The 19,861-nt window shown below is 42.8% G+C and overlaps 1 long non-coding RNA gene across 1 annotated transcript; it reads left to right on the forward strand.

Moving 5' to 3' along the window:
• Positions 1-3,303: 3,303 nt before the first annotated feature.
• LOC127476929 (uncharacterized) lies at positions 3,304-11,834 on the forward strand. Its single transcript, XR_007906791.1, has 3 exons — positions 3,304-3,464; positions 3,943-3,992; positions 11,802-11,834. It is a non-coding gene; the product is annotated as an uncharacterized LOC127476929 (long non-coding RNA).
• Positions 11,835-19,861: the final 8,027 nt, after the last annotated feature.

A 19,861-nucleotide genomic window follows, 5' to 3' on the forward strand; every position in this document is an offset into this window, starting at 1 on the left:
CAGGCTGTGCCAGTCCCTGTGGGTAGAGGCCAGGCAGCCATGGCACTGCAGAGGGTGTCATCCCAAACCCCAGGGACGTGTCCCTGCAGCAGCTGCCCCAGCCCAGCCTCCCCCCAGCACAACTGCAGCACCAGCAGCACCCGAGGCAGCTGCTTTGGTCAGCTTGGGGGATGGCTCCATAGGCTTCCTTCCCTGGGGACTCAGGGGACACTTTGGGCTCTCACCTCAAAAGAGAGAGAAGCAAATGAAAGTCTGGTGCTTATATGGGAGAGGGGAAGGGGGAGAGGGAAGGTACAGAGAGATATGAAAGCGGAAGAAAGTTTGGTTGTGTGACCTGATACATTTTTCAGCCAAGCCCTATGGAGTTGCTAAGCTGGAGCAAGAATCTCACACAAAATAATCACAAAATCTGGGCTATCCTTTGAATTTCAGCATCACTCCTTTTTGAACCGAGGAGGGAAATGTCCCAAGAGTATGGCAAAGGGGAGTCAGCCTCCCTGGGAGGGCACCCTAACCAGGAGGGCATCTAGACGATGGTGAGACCACTCCATCAGGGCAAAGCTGGCAGGGCTTGCACATGCTGTGGACTGAGCAGTGGTGCCAGCCCCGCACCAGCCTTCCCAGAGCACTCCAGGGGGATCCAGGCTGCGGAGAAGCTGCCCCGCTGTTTGGTTGTTTAGTCTGTGGCTGCAGAAGAAAAGAAAAGCAAAACCATGGGTTGATTTATATCTCTTGGTTATTGTAACTCATTCCCCAAAGAAACAAACAAACAACCCCAAACATTTTAGAACTTAACCATTTTAAAAACGGCCAAGTGCTTATATCATTTTCAGTAATTAAAGCATAGACAAAAATTAAAAGCTCCCCTGGCTCTTTTCATTTGATGATTTTCAAGCCTTTTTTCCCCCCTTGCATGCTCCCTGCATATTTCATTCCTCACAATCCTGTCCCCATTAGTGGTGATGACAAAGCTCCCATTGCTCCCCATGTGTGGGAGAATCACACTGTAAGTATGGATTTAATCACCAACCTTCAAAGTGACTAAAAAGGCAGATAGATGGGATTCCTGGGGAGATTTTCAAAAGTGAATTTTGACATCCTGGCTCTTTTGAGAAACGTTGCTGCTCTTTTCTGAAGCGTTTTGTAGAGCCTGCCCTTCTGGGGCTGATTTCAGGTGCCCCGAGGTACAGCCGTGTAACCGGTTCCAGCTCCCCGCAGGAGCTCTGGGCAGCCTGGCACCCCTGGGCTGGCACCTCGGGGCTGCTGCCAGGCTCCAGCACCGGCTCCCAGGCTGCTGACTGCCAGGGTGGGAACATTCCACCCTGCTGCTCTTTCCCACCTAGGCAGCAAAGGCACGGGAGCCCTCTGGAAATGCTGACTCGGGATTTCTGGGGGGGAAGTGGCTGAGTCTGCCTCGCATTCCACTCGGAAAGAGCAGATCAGAACTTGGCCGTTGTTCTCTCTTAAGCATCTCTAATTAAAACCAATAATGGGGTTAATTAAAATGCATGAAAGGCGGGATGTTCAGCACTGAGCCAACATTTCTTTCTCAGCCTGTGCTTGGTATGTGCAGGTGAGTCCCTTCATTAGCCCCTGGCCAGGGCCTTCCAGACCACATATGCCTGGCCAGGGGTATTGCTCTGTGCTCACAGCAACAAAATTAACATCACAGTTATTCATTTTCTTGATATTGTGCTGTTTTTTTAAACCAATGGCAGGTATTTTCAATCTTCTTTTATTCTTATGCATGGAAAGGAAAAGTTGTGAATAATATCTGCACAAAAGAACAGAAAACAGCTCCCTTATACTCATAAAAATTTTATTTTTATTTTAATTTACACATTTAGGAAGCTTATCTCTGAATACCAAATGAACCCACCTACTTTAGTTTGCTCATTAAGTATAATTTTATATGCATGAAGTGGTGTTTTTGAGGCAATATTAGTATTGGCAGTTGGGTTCTGAATCCATATCTTTGCCTAAGGAAGTCAATGGAAAAATGTTCATTTATTTCAGTGGCAGTAAGGTTGGACCTCAGTGAATAGTTATCTATCTGTGCATGAAAACACAGCAATGCCTGTAAGGAGATGTACAGATACTACTCTGTTCACACTTTTAGGCAATCTGAAGAAGCACTCTTCTTCCAGCTAAATTATAGGAGCAGCTTACACGATACCAAATAACTTTCCAGAACAAATAGAACAAAAATATTAAGGCACCAGTGTATCTACTTATTAAGGAAAATAGTGTCGCATGAAAACAATAATTGCGTTTCGAGAGGTGAATTTTGTTACACAGATTAAGGTCTAAAAATTAATGGCTTGTGCTGGTTCCTGTGCTGTCAGGGCTGGGGAAGGGTGAGATCCTTTTGCAGCTTAGCTGTGCTGACAGAAGTCCTGACCACTGATGCAAGTTCAGTGGTCAGGGTGTGCCTTTATCAGCCTACCTTTTATTCCACTTGGTGGTAGTTTTACTCTGCTGGTCAAAAGTAAACTGCTGCCTTTGTGCATATTAGCAGGGCTAATTATCAGGGCTTGATTGAAGGACGTACCAGAAAGTTAACATGCAAATACAGAAGGGATTATTTATTTCTTGTACACATTCCAAGGCACCAGTGCAGCCTGTACCAGCAGAAGCTGGGAGCTGCACACAGACTCCCAGTACATCGAGCACTGGCTTCCAGTCCAGATTCAGCCAGAGGTCTGTTTGCAGCACTCGTGCTCCTAGTAAGCCCATGAATTAGAGACAAGTGCAAATTCTTCCATTATTATGAATTATCTTCGTTTATTAGCTCTTTATGTGTGCCTTGATAGCACCTGTATGAGCAGAGAGCTGAGCATGTGAGATCAGCTGCGTGGTAGCTGTTTAAATGCCAGTCCCCTCCCGTTGACAGGGTGGTGTTTTTCATAAACAGTTTGGAAGTTTCTTCTTTTCTTTTTTCTTTTCTTTTTTTTTTATGGTTCAATGTTGATTGTATCAGCAAAGCTATTATGCTGAGCCCCTGCAGTAATTTGTCAAATAATCATCTCCTGGCACATTTTTTTTTTCCCTACAAAGGCGCTAATGATTACAGGGATGATTAATAAGTGAACTCAGCTGTTATTGCCGGGAAGTTTTGGTACACTCAAGGAATCGTGACCTGTATAAAAAACCAACGTTGGGAACAACAGAATTGGTCGTACTTCCCAGGAGGAATGTCCGACCTGCAGCCGTGTTTCCCTTCCCCCTGCCATGCTTTTTTATGAGATCTTAGGATAGTAACCTCACGTGGGTCATCCGTGGGTCAGCTGCTCATCTCTGCTGTTGTTCCAAGCAGCTTCCCGAGCCACTGCAGGAAGGACTGGGTGACTTCTTTCAGGACTAGCACTATTTATAAAATAAATATAAAATCAGATCTCCGTTTTGCACAAGCGGCGAGTTCCGAGGGCTCCAGCAGCTGTATATTTGTTGAACACCCACCTCCTGTGAGTAGAAATTGCACCTTACTGAGGAGAAATAAAATACAGTCCACCAGAGACTTTGCTGCAAGGTGGAGCTGCTTGTGTATGGGCAAGTAATGACTTGCGTTTTCAGCTGCTCCTTAGTAAGAGCCTTAGTAATTGGAATCAGTTATTCAAAACATCTCTAAATGTGATTTAAATGGCAAGGATTTAATAACATAGAAAGAAGTCATTACAGAGGTTCAAGCAGGGGAGAAGGGAATTCCGTTTTTCAGAGCAGAGGGAGAAAAATAAAGCAATTACTTGATGTAAAGGCCAGAAACAGGACTCCTGCTGTCACAGAGAAATCAAATCTGTCAGCAATTAGTGGGATCTTAGGAGGCAAAGAACCCTTCAGTGTTGAACAGTGAATAAGGGGTTAGCAATTATATGAACTGATAAAAGTGTTCTGGTTTTCAAACAGCAGGTTAACAAGGCTTACTTTTTTCATAACTTCATGCAGATGTGATGAGTCACACTTTGTGACATTTTTCAGGAGGACTGTATGAAAAGGTAAGGAAATAATAAAACACATTGCGCTGCTTTTGCATTTAAGATGCTGCTGACTTACTTATTGCAAAATAACGATGGGACCTGCCTCGATGCTCTCCCTGGGCCAGGCAATCCCTTACTGATCTCTGCCTTTAAAAGCCCTGTTTGTCTTCCATATGTGAGCACTTGTGTGACCAAAAAAACCTAAACGCGAATATAGTCAGGTCTCATTCCATTTGACATCAAAAATACTCAGAAATCCCAGCAGAAGGTGTTTATGCCCTGCAAGATTGATTCCTGAACAGGGGAGCTCACACAGGGAAACGGAAGCAGACGTGATTATGCCCTTTTAGTCTCGACTCCAGCTAATGCTTTAAACACTGTATAGACATTACATGATTAATTTGCACAAGAAAGAGAATATTTATAGGAAACCAAAAGATGAGGGGACTTTGTATGTCAGAGAAGCTGAGGCAGAACTAGAACTCTGATCTCGTGCTTTTATTGACTTCAGTGGGGAACTTTAAGAAACAAGAAGCAGAAAGGGACTAGAAACTAGATATACACCCTATACCTTGAATAATGTATAGGGAAACAGTGTGCTTTGAAGAGTTCATCTTCATCCAAGCCTATCCTATTTTGTTCACAGGCACCAAAGCCCTTCAGAGCAGGAAAACAAAGGAGCTCTGGCAGTTTCAAAAGGCTTTCTCTCTCAAAACAGAGGGATGAAGTGTGTCTAGACTGAGATGCAAAATCCTTCTGGAATGTCTAAAGAAATTAGGGCTATTGAGATTAGCAGGGAAAGCCTTTCAGTGGGATCAACATTCACAGAGAGCATTGCTTTACAATCATCTCTGAGTGCCCAGTTCATCCACGGAAGAAAAAGCCTCATTGGCTTTATGTTGGCTGCTTGGTACAGGAGGAGTCAGACTCTTACAGGCACAGATGGTGGGTTTCTGAGCTCCTCTGGGCTGCAGAAGAAACAGGAGTAGTTTGTGCCCTGCCACTGAGTTGCACTGCTCCTTTTCCCCAGTCCAAGGCAGAAAGCAACCCGAGCACTGCAGAAAACACATGGTCCGAGGTGTGGCTGGGACTGCTCCATCCTGGCACTGCTCCATCCTGGCACCACATTCCTCTCACCACACAGGGGGGCACCATGCCCACCTCTCACGGTTTTTAAAAATATGATGCAGTGCAGAGCTGTGCTGGCATTGCATTGTGCATCAGCATATTGCTGGGTGCTGCCACAAAGGTAAATCAGAAGTTAAAGAAAACCAACCAAACCGAGACCTCGGTCCAGATCAAGATTTCTCTTACCTAAGAATCTTACAAAGGCATTCTTTGCAGATTGAGGAGTGGGGGAAATAATAGAAATTTCTGTTGAGAAGCTGATATCAGCTTCCAAAAGACAGGAAAATCTTGTATCAAATCAACATGGGGAAAATGCCTCAAGGAAGCATCAGATCACCCCTGTATCCTAGTCACCTTGGGAAAAGAATGTTTCAAAACAAATTCAGATGTATACTCAGAAAATTACTAAAAATCTCATGAACTTCATTGATTTTCCAAGTGATTTTTAATTTAGATTTTTCATTATATGTATTATAGGTCCTAGAAGGGTTTGGAAACCACTTAATACTAAAAAATATACCAAAGAAAAAAAAAAAAGAAGCACTAGAGGATGAACCTGCATCATTATGTGAATACATATTTCTTTTTAAAATAATTCATACTCTTTGAAAGAAAGTACAAATTTCAGGAGTTTGTGTACTGTGCAGTGTTCTAAAAAACCTCCATTTTCCAAGTTGCATTGCAGATGAATTTATGTGAGCCCTTGTTTTGCACCTGGCAGGATGGGGGATGTACGTGGGAGAGAACAGTGTTTCCTAACCCTTAGCCCATCACCCTCTGTTTCTCTCCTATACACTTGAAGGATTTCTTGAGCTCAGTATCACACTACCTGTGAAGAACTCCTCTTCTGATCCCTTGTGCCTTCTCTGGGATGAAGGAAAGCTTCCAAGGAGATTCACTTGCAAGGGAATCCATCAGGTTGCTCTGACCTGGGTGAATCCTTTGGATGCCATATCAAATCACTCGAGATAGTTCCCATTTCATCACCTTTTGAACCCAGTCCTGCCTTGCTCTCTGATCCCCACATTTTTGGTTCCTGGTGCTTGTGTTGACACGTGATTACCTGTGAGCTCCACAGAGATCCACGTGCTCCTTATCCTGCCAGATCAGGCTTGAGTTTGGGTATTGCACAATCTCACATTAAGGAATTACTAAATAGCAAGTGCCTGTTTGAAAACAAAAGCATAAATCCCATGGAGGAGATTTATACATCAATCTCTTTGCTGCAATGAGAAGTGATGAAAGAGTGATATCAAAAAGAGAGGTAAAAAGAAGAAGAGGCCAAATCTCGGCCTGTGTGATGAACCCAGATGGGGTATAATGATGTGTTTGACACCTCCTGTTTTGCTTCCAGCAACTGGCAGTGAAATGTGTCTTCTAAATCCAAGTGCATGGAAACTGTCCACTCCCAAGGGAAGATCCCTAAGTGCTGAGAGCTGCTCTCTGGTGTGGAGGCTGGGAGGAGGGTTCTCCATGGGCTGCTGCAATGTCAGGAGCTGATGTCTACAGTTTCAGCAGAATTTTCTCAGTTTCTGGTCCACATCTTAGAATTTCTGGGAGGCATCCTGTCTTATTTTGGGAGTCATGTATCCAAAATGAGCAAGAATGAGATTCAAATTTCAGTTTGAAGTTTTGAGTTTCCTGCTTTTCTCAGAGCAGAGATCCGCAGGATTCAGTCATGAAGGAGCTGCCAGAAGCTAGAAATCTTGCTGGCAATCCAGCTGTCTCTGCCTTCTTGTCTGGGGAAAATTAGTAGTTTCTAGGGAAAATCTTTGATGGAAGCCAGCATGACTTCACATTTCTCTGAACTTCTTTCATTTGGCTTCAGGACTGGATGTGGCACAAACCCCACACTTGCTGCATTGCTTGCTGGTCATGGACAGCTTTCAGATTTTTATGGTGGTACAGCTGTCATGGCTGCTAAGAGGAGTTAACTGCTCTGTAGGGCACACAGTGCCCCTTCCATGGATCAGAGAGTGCCTATGGATGCCCCAGCCATTCCTAGAGCATGCTACCCAAAAGCCTTTCCAAAACCAGCTCCCTTAAACTCAGTTCACTGATTTTTTTACTGTGCAAGGCAGCACCCATCTGTCGTTTCCCATGAAAATTTGTGTAGGTAGAGGAAGGAGAATTTATATTTGCTAAGATATTATCTTCCTTTTCTTCTTGAAAGAGAAGTGAAATGGATATACTTACACTAAACAATCTTATGCCAAATTCCATCCAATCTAGGCATGAATCAATTCGAGTCAGTGCCTTGGGAATTGCAGGCATGGAGAGGACTGCCATGGAAGCAGGGCTGTGCTGGGACAGGCTGTTTGGTAAATAGTTTCCCGTGGGTCGTGCTGGTGCTGGGTGGAAGCAGGGGGTGCCTGGGCTCCCTCCAGGGATCCTTCGACATCCCCACGGGGCCGTTTTCTCAATCGCTCTCCAGATTTCGGTGATTAAGATCTTATCTCGGGCAACATTCATCCTCCAATATCCACAAACACTTTGCAAAACAGCACACAAGGTATCCGTAGCTATTTACCACTCGGTAAACTGATTGCATCAGACTGGAGGAGGAAATTTGTTTCCTTGTGAAATATGATCTCATAAAAATCCCTGAGATGGCAGGCATTGCAGTGCACCGTGCGTGGCATTGCCACCCCCAACAGAGGCTCCAGATTTAGCTCAATTATGCTGCAGTTTGCCTTCAATAAAAAGGATTTTTCACAGATGAAAGCTTAAGTGTAGGAAACCGGGGAGACCCACTTTGTCCCCCCCCCAGCTCACTGAGCTTTGTGGGGAATTCGAAGGGGGAGTTCCTTGTCAGGAACCAGGGGAGAGGAATTCTTTTCAGGTAAGTCAGCAGCAAAGTTGCAAAATAACCTGTGCTGTACAGAGAGAGGCCTCTCCATTTCGAGAATTCCTGTTTGCTTTGTTGCAAACCTTACCCTGATTGCAGGTGTGAGGGATGATTTAAAAATAATAATAAAAAACCCAAACACTTTCCCCTGCATGTTCCTAAAATGCAATTTGTTAAATTTTACTGTCCTTGCCAGTTCCCTACCCTTGGCTGGATTTAATTTGCCAACAAAGAGCATCGTGGTCCCGCTGACCCTAACATATTTGGCCAGTTTGCATCCGAAAGCAGAGGCAGAATCCGAGGGCTTTGTGCCTTTCTCAGCGGCATTGTTGGGCGAGAGAGTCACTTGGGGGCTGGAGCTGGAAGCAGCACCCGGCCGGCTGCGGCTCTGGAGCTGTGCGAGGCGGCACTCGGGTCGTTACAGGCGCGGGGCAGGGCTTTGTGTGGGGCGGGATCCCGGCCCCGCAGGGCTCCGGGACAAGGCCCGGGCTTCTGCCTGGATGCTCAGGTCTCGCTGGCTTTCCATTGTCCAGAAATAAAGGACACTCAGCACGTAGGGAGGAAGAAAGGAGCGTAATTTGTAAAGGAAATATTTCCACCGGCTAAAGTTTGAATTGACAACGTTGGTATTTAATCAGCTGCTTCGCTCTAGAAATTGTATTTATTATCTTATAAAATATTTTAAATAATGCTAGTCCCTTCCTTTCATAGATTTTTATGTATTTTCATCATTTGCTGTTGACTTGACTGCGTCACTCAAAAAATAAGTTACAATTTTCTACATAAACATGATCAAACCCAGAAATATATTGCTTTTTAAAAGGAAAGGAAAAGTGTTGTCATAATTATTTTGAGCTTGCTAGATTTAAAAAGGTCAGCTATTTCTATGACCCTTTAAATGAGTGATGAAACAGTGGTTTTAATCTAGATTGTTTTAGAGTGATGTTGAGAGAGCCCTTGTTCATATGAAAAACAAGACAAAAATAGTTTCAAAAATTATTTCAGATTTTTTTTTTTAATGCAGAAGACAAAAGAGGCTGTTTTTAATGAATGTTAACTTGTTGAAGAACATTAAAACCTACTAAAATGTCAGCAGCCACACTAGAGTCGCAGCCACCGTTGGTTCCAGACAAGCTCCCAGGCAGAAGGCAGCAAGGGCATCACCCTCCTCAGGGAATGGCAGATCCAGGAGCCTCTGGGGGAGGTACCCACATACCAGAGCAGGGCAGGCACACAGCCACCTGCAAAGCAAAGGCAGACAGTCCTCACAGAAGCAACAGTTGTAATATATACCGCTCATTAACAAGTCAAGTATTTTAAATTAATACTTTGCCAGCTCATTTGTTTTCATTCGGGAAGAAACTGTTCCGCGGCTGTGTTCACGTAAATCACCTTTTTTGATGGGTTCCTGATGCCACAGGGCTTGTTCCTGTGGAAAAGAATCCCTCTTGGCTCCAGGGGTCTTTGGTCGGGTCTCCACGTTTTTAGTTTCGAACCCAGAGCCCATCCATCAATCTGAGCCTTTGTTCTGGGCTGAGGGGACGTGCTGGGGACACTTCGGCAGCCGCGCCTGAGACAACAGCCAAGCAGGTGGTAATTACTGTGATTAACCACTGTCGCTTCCCTTCGGATCCTGGGACAACCTCCTTATCGCAGTGCCTTCCCTGGGCACTCAGTGCAAGCCCGTGTCTCTGTTATGAGGGACTTTGCAGTTTGTAAAACCCTTTCTGTGCCCTGGATGCAGTTACTTGTGGATTTATACAGCACCTAGAATGACCTGGTAGAAGCCTAATCATATATCTGCTAAATTATATCAGCCACTACAGTGGTAATTTGGTATTTTCTAAGCTGTACCTGCAGTTACATTTTTCATCAGTTCAGACACTTGTTGCACAGACAGAAAGAAATTTAACCACAAGCACTGATCTTCCTCTCTGTTAACCTCAGGGCTTCCAGCTTAGCTCCTCCCTGCTTCTAAATCACGGTTTATTGCTATTTTTACAAGAGAAGATTAATGGACTAAATGGGCACAGGTAATTCTGCATTGTTCGAAGTCTCTTCAAATAGCACCTGCTGTAAATTCTTTAGTGCTTGTTATCTCTGCAGCAAATCTCGGTCTTTAAACAGTTTGTTCAGCGCAGGAAGGGGTGTGAAGGGTCACAGTGCCCCGGGAGCTTTGCAAAAGCATCTCTGAGGCTTTATGAATGCTGTGCTGTTGGCTGGGAGGTTTTTTTCAAAGGTTCTCAGCCGTACTGGGCACGGTGCACCTCTCTGAGCCAGGGCACCTCTCGGAGAGAACTCAGGTTGCTGCTCAGGGATCACCGGGGCTGCGGGAGAAGCGCCCGCGCTGATGGTTGGAGACATTAACTTTGGCTTTGTAATTCCGGCGTGTTCCTTACGTTCAGCTCTCAGCTGAGCTTTGTTCCAATAGCCTGGGGGGGATGTGACTTCCCCCAGATATAAAGCACACAGGCACAAAAAGAAAATGCTTGAAAAATTGCAATGACATGGTTGTGTTGGTAGCTTGTGATTTTCTGAAATGGAATGTGCCCAGACAATGAAAATTGAGCCAAGATACCATATTTTCCAAGCAACCTTTTTAGCCTTCAAAGAGACTCCTTGGAGAAGCTGCACACCAGTAAGGTCCCTTTGGGATGCAATCGTTTTTTGCAGTCCTAAGAGTAGAAATGCCCAATATAGTGGCTCACAATGCATCAGGTGGATGAACTTATGCTGCAGCAGGTCGAGATGGATGGATGGCAAGACACAGAGGTGGAAAAGCCAAGCAGCAGAAGGCACAGCACTGCACTGCTGGGTGGGTGCAGGAAGAGGGCTGCCTCTCCGGCATGGCACACACGGAGGGTCTGGCCAGGGAGCTGTGCCCCGTGCACACATGGATGCCTCTGGAACTCATCCAGGGATTTGGGGATGCAAATTAGCTGTGCCAGTGCAGAAAATACAGGACTTCTGTGCCTAACTAGTTGCAGGTGGAAAACCACGGGCAATGTTTCAAGAAGTGGCTTTGAAAGTTGGCCCATTGCGACCATAAACAAGGAACTAAAGAGCTTTACAGTCTGTACTTACAGCTTTTAATTTTCCCTCCCTGTTCACAGATATCCGAGTATCTCGCACGCTCAGACAAGCATTTTGATTGTTCAGCCCTGGTTTTACATTTAATAGCCCTGCTACCTTCTCCCCACAGCAATCCCATTCTGCTCCCACATGTGGAACAGTTTAGGTTTCCCTTTTGCACAGAGGTGGAAGGCAGTGGGCTTTTCAGGGTGAGCAGGATGGGCTCTGTGTGAAGGCCACCAGGAGCCCAGGGCCATCACCATGAGCATGGCACAACAGGGAAGGCATCATGGAGAAACCACTGCATCCTGGAAACAAGATTTCTGCCTGTTCCACAGCTATTTTCCTGCCTGGTGGCTCCAAACAGTCATTACCCAGCCATGCAATTGTAGAGCGACTTGTATTTGCACATAAGGACAAGGACTCATTATCATCATCATCTACATATTGTTGTTTTACATAACAGCTGCAGTAGAGCAAGTGCACTGTGGTCAATAGTTTCATTTATAATAAAGTAATAAATTAGGAATATTTTTCCCATGACAATAAGTTTTATGCCAAGATTTTATGTAGCTTAAAGCAAGTTGTCAATTAGGCTACTTAAATTAATTTTTGGCAGCAGTTAATTGGAGCCCAGAGTCTTTTGTCTTTAAACAGCTAATCCTAAACAAGAAAATACAATGATTAAATGTTTCTTAAACAATATTATTCACAGAATTTAAAATATAGCATTTAATTAAGATTTGGACTTGTTAATTTTTTTTTTATTATTTCTTTAGAGAGATTAATTTAAATTTCTTCAAGTAGAATTGCTACCATGACTCTGATTAAACTGGCTTACTGCAAGGTTACGGTCTGAGACCCTCCAACACTTCTACAGCTCTTATAGCCAAAGGCAAATTATTTGGATTACTTCCTGAAGAGACATATATTGTCCTTCCAGAGAAGCAGGACATTCCCATTTGGAACTCTGGAAGTCTGAGAGCTGTGTTCACAGGATAAAAATGCCATATTATTACACTCAGGTACTGGTAAATATGCTAAAGAAATAAAAGACTTTGATAAGGTTTCCCAGCGTGGTCGGCTTCTGGGCAGGAAACCAAAACTTCTTAGAAACAGAAATCACAGAGTTTTACTTCAGAAAGGCCCTTAACTGAAAATTCAGTCCAAGGCTATTATTAGACTAATGTGCTTCATGTCAGTGAAAATGGAGAGCTAGAGATCTCCCAGTCTTGATATAAAATCTTTCCAATTCTGGAAATCTCCTCTATTCCTGATTAAATGTACCATATGGTATCATGAATTGCAGAGAAATGAGTCCTGATGGAGTAATACTCCTGATTGAGTCTCTCCTTTCTATCCACTATCAGTTATGGAGAGTGAATTAAGGCACAGTTCTTTGGAATGTTACACAGGAGTTAAGATTAGATAATTGTAAAGCTTCCTATTATGAAGTCCTGGAAGCTAATTTGTAATTAATGAATTAATTAAAGAGCAAAAAAGGTGATGTATTTTAAATGATAAATGGATCTGGTCACCTTCTCTCTCATAATTCTGGTCTTCTGTACCTCCTTCTTTACTGACAGGAATACACACAAAACCGTGAAGTCACGGATTCATGGAATCATGGAGTGGTTTGGGTTGGAAAGCACATTAAAGATCATCTAGTCCTGACCCCCTGTCGTGGGCAAGGACACCTTCCACTGGAACAGTTTGCTCAAAGCCCTGTCCAACCTGGCCTTGAACTTTTCCAGAGATGGGGCAGCCACAACTCCTCTGGGCAACCACAACTCCTCTGGGCAATCTCTTCCAGTGCCTCACCACCCTCACAGTGAAGAATTCCTGCCTGATATCAAACCTAAACCTGCCTTCTTCCAGTTTAAAACCACTACCCCTTGCTAGACTCCCTGATAAAGACTTCAGATATTTAGGAATATTCTGTTAGTTAAATATCCTGCACACACCCAATCCCAGAAAACCAGCCCCTTCTGAAGGGCAAGGCACAGTCATGGAGAGCCTTTCCACCCACTCCTTCATTCCTGCTGCCTCTATCCCTGTGAAGGGAAGGTCCATTGTTACAGAACCCATGGACCAGGACAGGGCATGGGAGCAGCCTGGAGTAACCCAAGCTGAACTGCCTGGATTTGAAACCAAGGAATCGCTGTTAGGAAACCATCTTAATGACTTCTTTCACCAGAGATCTGCAGCACTGCCAGTCCCAGAATTCAGTCCCATGTGTTCAGAAAGTCTCTCCTCATTTATGGGTTTTCAGACAAAGAAATGTTCAGATTCCTTACTTGATGTCTTAATGTGTTTGAGCTCTTGAACTTTGCATTCTTGACCACTTCTTTGAAGCCAAGTAGCTGGAAAACTCTTCCCTCCACTTTAAAATAAAATAAAATTCAAATGCATTTACAGGACTTTAGCAACTGGGTCTTCAAGAAAACCATCAAAATTCGTGAGTCATCCTCAAACCACAGGGGAAGCTGAGAATGCTGCTCAGGGCCATGTGTCTCACAGAGAAAGAGCATTACTTTTGAAATGGAATAACTGAGCCTGCTTGGGTTTTGAAAATTGATAGGAGGGCTTCTCTATTACAATGGTGTTTTCATATGCCTCAGTATGATCCAGCACAGAAGTACTAAATGAATATACAACCCCCCCCCCCCAAAAAAAAAGAGGTGGGAATGACCAAAATCAATGGGACTGTTTTCATTGTCCAAATTGATTGAAACACAGAAGTCTTTTTTTCTCTTTTAAAACCAATTTCATTTATCTTATGAAAAACTGATTTTTTATTTGAGACCAAATTATTTAACTTTTAATGAAAACCCACACATTGAAAAGATGGTCATCAAGTACAGACTCAAAATATAGCATCAAGATCAAATGTTTACTCGTGGGCAACTGCTGAAAACCCCCCGAACTACATAAATTAAAAACAGATGCTTTAAATTAAAACACATAAATTACCGATGCTGATATTACTATAAATTTCAGTGATGAAAATACATCAGTCAAGACTTTAAGGGAGATTGTAAAGGTTACATATAGGAGTATTTTCCATTATTAAACAAAGTGTCACCTGAAGAAGTTCCCTGGAAGAATGTGGGAGGACCAGTGTAGAGTATCTCAGGTTATTGTGACATGGTTCAACTACTATTTCTGCTTTTATTCTGAGTCGATGGTGGCTATTTTGGGCAGTTCTTTGTTTAGTTTCTGGTGTGTATTCAGCCTGAACATAGAGCCCCGTGCAGCTCACTCTGTTTCCAGCTGGACATGTACTTTGTCCCCATGCCCTACACAGAGAAAACAGCTGGAACCAGCAACATCTCTGCAAATCAACTGAACTTTTAAGTTCAGGCACTGTATCAGGCTTCAGGCTGCTCAGGGCCTTTCTAACACTAGTGTAATTTGGTATTATTTCCACTAAATAATGATCAAATCTTGTATATATGCATGGAAATTTTCCATGTCCTCAGGATACCACACTAGTTAAAAATATCATTTATCTGGAGTAAACAGTGAAAACAAAAGCTATATTTATAGCTCATTATTTTAGAAGGGTGACATTTACCTCCAGCTGGAATACTGGAATTTTGCATTAAGCAGCTTTGGGTTTGAACAGTCTGAAACAGTGCAGCAGTGTTGAAAACCATATATGAGTATGATAAACAGATGTTATAAATATACAAAATATGTGTATACATGTAGAGCTGAACTATGTGAGTGCACAAACAGAGATATATTCTCACACATACATGCATGTGAATGTGGACATTTTCTTAACTACACACATATGAACTATGTTTTATTAAGAGAACCCAAATTTTCATATATTTATTCTAGCTGTTTATATTAAGTCTTCTTTGGTTTCTTTTAAAACCTATTTCAGACTTTTCTGTTATGACTGCCCAATATTTGTATTTAATGCACTATATCTAGTAAACTGTTTCTCATCTAGGATTTTACTAGATACAGATGAAGCCTTGCTTAAAGAGAATAAAAATCAACCCATAAAAAATGCACCTTGTAAATACCATAAAGTATTTGTTCATGAGTTTCTTTGAAATCTCTGTTTGTATTATTATTTTTAACAATGATACAATCAGTGGAAACACAATATCAACAACTGGCATAGCTGGAGGTGGAAGAGGTAAAAATTACAGAAATTTGCTGATATTTTTCCATGCTGTAATATTTGGAGAACATTTGAGTCACTCACAATCCTTGATTTATAAACTGACCGCACAATCCTTTTCTGATACTCCTCTGCCCCCCTACACACAACAATTTCTATTTCTGCATGAAGGAAGATATTTTTTATTGTAAATTGACATTAGCTTCTTGGTGACTGAACTGCCTGAAGATGATTTGTTGGTTTTGGACATCCAGCTACCATTAATTTATCGTGGGATTGGGCGTCAAACCCTACAGGTGTCTTTGGAAGTATTAAAAAACCGTGTTGCAGAAACAATAATTTATACACAGTGGGGTTCTTGTTCATTTGAAACACTACCTGTAAACAGTAAAATCAGTTTCTTTGGCAGTGAAAATTCTGCTCTCTGTCTCTAAAGGCAAAACCAAAGTGCCCTAGAATGGCTTGCACAGCCCAGGTGAATGTCCGTGATGCTTTTCTTTGTGTAGAAAGGGGAGCCTAAAAAAAAGCTTCCTATGTCAGGAAACTCTACCAGATTATCTTCAATGATAGGATTTCATCAACCTCCCATATATTATGAAGAATCACTTCTTCTGTAAATCAGAGTTTCCAGAAAATAACCAAACTAGAGACCCCCCCAGTTTTCCTGGTCATTTTTTCCCCATAGATAATCACAAACATTGTTGAAAAAACATCTTTCCTGTAACTGAAGTTCACCCAGCTATAACATCAAAGTCTTTCTTTTCATTCCAAAACATGTAGAAAAATGCCCAAGCAAAATTTTGAGCCTTCCTCACGCCCTGCCTGCACTTCACCCTCTTGGTGACCACCATCCTCCACATTTTCAGCTGAACAACCTTTTAAAAATGAGACCATGTATTTTCCTAATCCACATTTTGTCATTCTTCCTTTCAAGCTTATGCAGCAATTTGAAGCTGAGCTAACCTTCCTATGACCTTGAAAAGGTAAGTGAAAACCCTGCGTTAACAATTCTTCTCTCCCCTTATTTGGGTAAACTGGGAGCCATGAGAGCCTTTTATTGACTTTCACTGCAGTTTTCACCCTTGGCAGTACAACTGAACCTGCCCTGACCTTTTCTGACCAAGCGCCTTTGTCCAACAAACTGTTCAAAGCATCTTGCAGCCAGATGTGAGCCCCCCCACCCTGAATGGATGGGCTTGACTGTACAGATCTGCTGCCTCCCCTGACTGCTCGATGCAGGATCGCCCCCAGCTCGCTGCCAGCTGGCTGATCGGGAGATAAGAGCCACTGCCCGGGTTAAGAAAATGACACCTGATCGTGGGGCTGGGCTTGTTCCCATGAGCTGCACCCTCTCTGAGGGCTCAGTTGCCTCTTGAAGCAGCTGCTCCACGCTGGAGGAAATAAAAGCAGCTCCTTCCACAGGCCACGAGAGGAACACGCAACACGCGCCGCTCCTGCCGCCCGCCCTCCTCACGGGTTCCTCAGAGGAGCTCAGGGTTGCATTTGTGACCACCCTGGCTACAAAGGGGTGCACTGAGGATGGGAAGAGACTCCTGAAAGAATGGATCTGTATAATGCAATCTGCCCATCTGCCTGTTGCTGAATAAAATAATCTTTCTGCATGGACAGTCATCTCTCAGCCTGCCTGACAACTTCTCACAAGCATCTCACCCATCATCCCACATTTTTCTATCTCAAAGACTGATATAAACTGTCCATAGAAACCCCTCTTGTCTTGTGATATATGTAGCACTGCTCTGCCTAGAGCTTGGCTACTTGGGCAATTTTGATCTCATGGCTGTCAGAATGCAGAGCAAACAAGGTGAATAGAGTTAAACACAAAGAAACAAAACCACTCCCTCTGCCTTAGGACTCGACAGAGCTTCCACTGACTTCTGTAGGCTTTGGATTAGATATTCAGGATCATGATTAGCTCTTGTCATATCTAAGGTTCTTTGAATCACACTTTACTTCTTGTGTTCATTGTATTATTTTGTCCTAGTTTTCTATGAGCAAGTACAGTTGGTCTTGTTTTCTGTTCACCAACCTTTTCAACCACTTTCCAGTCCTTGCAGTTCTATGGATGTATTCAGATCGTGAGCTCTAACAAAGTACTGCTTTCAGTCCTATTTTGATCCCATTTTGATCTTATTTTGGCTCATTTCTCAATACACTTAAGACATCCCTCTGTCTGTCAACAACAAATAGTTTTTGTTTTTCTCTTACTTGGTGTTGAAAATCATTGCTCATTGCAAACAGCACTTTTGACTTTGTATTCATTCTGAGTTTCTCCTTATAGTTAGCTGCCATCTCTGTCTCCCTGTTCCACTTGACTATATCCAACATCTGGAGAGCAGATCTATCCCTGAAGTCAATCTGACTCACATTATCTGGAAATAGCCTGGTTCCATTATAACAAGACCTTCACTGCCCCATTGCCTTCATGGCTGAAAGACAACTCAGCCAATGGGGGCATGGATTAATGTCCCGAGGGGAAAATGTGCAGACCTTCCAACCAGCCTTTTCTTCTCTGTGTAAAGAACAATCAGCAACCAAAGCTTCCTTGTGATTCTTCAATTAAGTGTTCAGGATTAATTTTTATTGCCTCCCAAAAATGAGACCCAAGCAATAATGAACCCACTCTAAAAATGCTTGTTTAGTAATGAATCCACCAAAAGAGAAAGGGTTGCTACCAAAGAAGGGGTTGCTACCAGGTTTGATCTGCAAGTCACCCAAACTCCTGCCGGTACATCCTGACATATTCTCACCTGGCAAAAATAACAGTGGGTATTTTTAAGCTTAAATATTCACATGCCTGTGAGGTTTTCAGCCAGCTCTCCAGGATGTAATATTGCTGATAGCCCTTGAAAAAAACTAACCAAAATATGAAACTTTCTTTCTCACCCCTCCGACCCCCGTCAACACTGTTCATTTGGATCAGGTGTTTTTGAAGTTTGCACATGGCAGTCTCATTTGCATTTAATGTCCTTCAGATTACTTCCTTTTTGTTGTGCTAAACACCTCTCTCAGTTGAGTCTAATTTGATGAGGTCATGCTGTGACTCCTGACCCTTTGGGTTCTAAATGAAACCATCTGACAAAAAAAAAGTAAGTGGAGTGAGTCTTTCGCCTGTTCATGGACATTTGATATTTGCAGATGTGCAGCAAGTTTTACAGATGACTCTTTTGCCAGGCTAACACATGATTGGAGAGGTGCAAATAAGTGAATTCCTAGAGAGAATAAAGCATTCCAAAAATAAATAGGTCATGGTAATCCAGTCTTCACCACTGTACTAGCTAAAATAAAAATAAATCATAAGTAAATTCGACCATTATCTCAGCCAAGGGAATCCTAAATTCCCGAAAAGCTTTTCTACCCCCAAAATTACTTAATATCTCGGTGTTTTCTTCAAATGTTTGTGGATGGAAACACCTGCATGGCTTGGCACGGAGACCCTGGGATTGTTTGGTGGCTCAGGGGCAGCCCCTCATGCTCATGGGACCCTCCACCTGCTCTGGGCTGATGTGCTGCAGCACTTAGTGAAAGGGTGAAGAGGTGCATATTTATTTCCAGTTGTCTCCAGCATGTGCTGTAGAGGAGGTCAGCCTGGATGATCCCACAGTCCTCATGTGGCCTTAAAAGTCTGGATGTGTTACTGTGGCTTTGAAATGCTCTCAAGCACTGATCACTTCATTCCAGGCTAATTTTGTGTAGAGGGAACCACTGGAACTTTAACACATATGGTCAAATAAAGAGCCAAAATGCTATTCCAGACTTCTTTGGCCTCAAAATAGATCTGTTTTTTCACTAGAGTATTATGATATAAGCCTGGAAGAGGAAATAAGTAAGCGTGGAAATTTTTTCAGGATACTTTATCAATGTTCTGCTGCTCATCACCCTTTACTTTGAGAGGCTGGAAGTGGGACCGTGCCTAAATAATATTTGGGGATTAGCCAAAATACTCTGAGACTCCCAGAAAGTCCTCATCAGTGAACATTAGTTGAGGCCATACATCTCTCTTGATTTGTAACTCTTCCTGTGCCAACCCTCCCCACTTCCACATACACGTGTAATTTCCCCTCTGAACCCTCTGGCTAATTATACAGCTGCCTGTGGTGTGCATGCCCTCCGTGGAAATACTACTGCAGAGTTATCTGAGTGTAGTAAATCATCTGGAGATACACTGTAATTAAGCAGGAATATGCAAAGCATCAGACAGATTATCTTTGAAATGCATCAAAGTACATTATATTATAAAAAAAAAAAATTAGGAAAAACTGCAGGTCATATATTCACTAAACTCCTCTACCTTATATGAAAATGAGTCATTTTCCAGCATACCCTGGGGGTGAGGAGGCTGTCAGAGGAAGAAATAAAAGACACTGCTAGTTAAGAAGAGCAGACCATGCCAAATCACTAATTAAAATTTAGATTTTTTTGTGTAGAGAGCAGGTGCATATGCGAAAAGCTATTCTAGAACTGGACTAACTGTTACCTCACTTTTTCTTTAAATGTTATTTTACAAACCTGAGCAAGTGCCTCAAAGACTGAATGTCTTATTGAACCAAAGTCTTAGCTATACATACATAAAAATGGAGCACTCAACAATGCACTCTGATATTCGAGGAACATAATTTCAGTTAATCTGACAGCTTCTGAAAGAACAGGTTAAAAAAATCAATTTTAAAATAATTTCTA

This window comes from Manacus candei, unplaced genomic scaffold (genome assembly GCF_025592945.1).
Source record: "Manacus candei isolate 608988 ecotype Guabito, Panama unplaced genomic scaffold, ASM2559294v1 h1tg000050l, whole genome shotgun sequence".
In the NCBI taxonomy this organism is placed as follows: Eukaryota; Metazoa; Chordata; class Aves; order Passeriformes; family Pipridae; genus Manacus; species Manacus candei.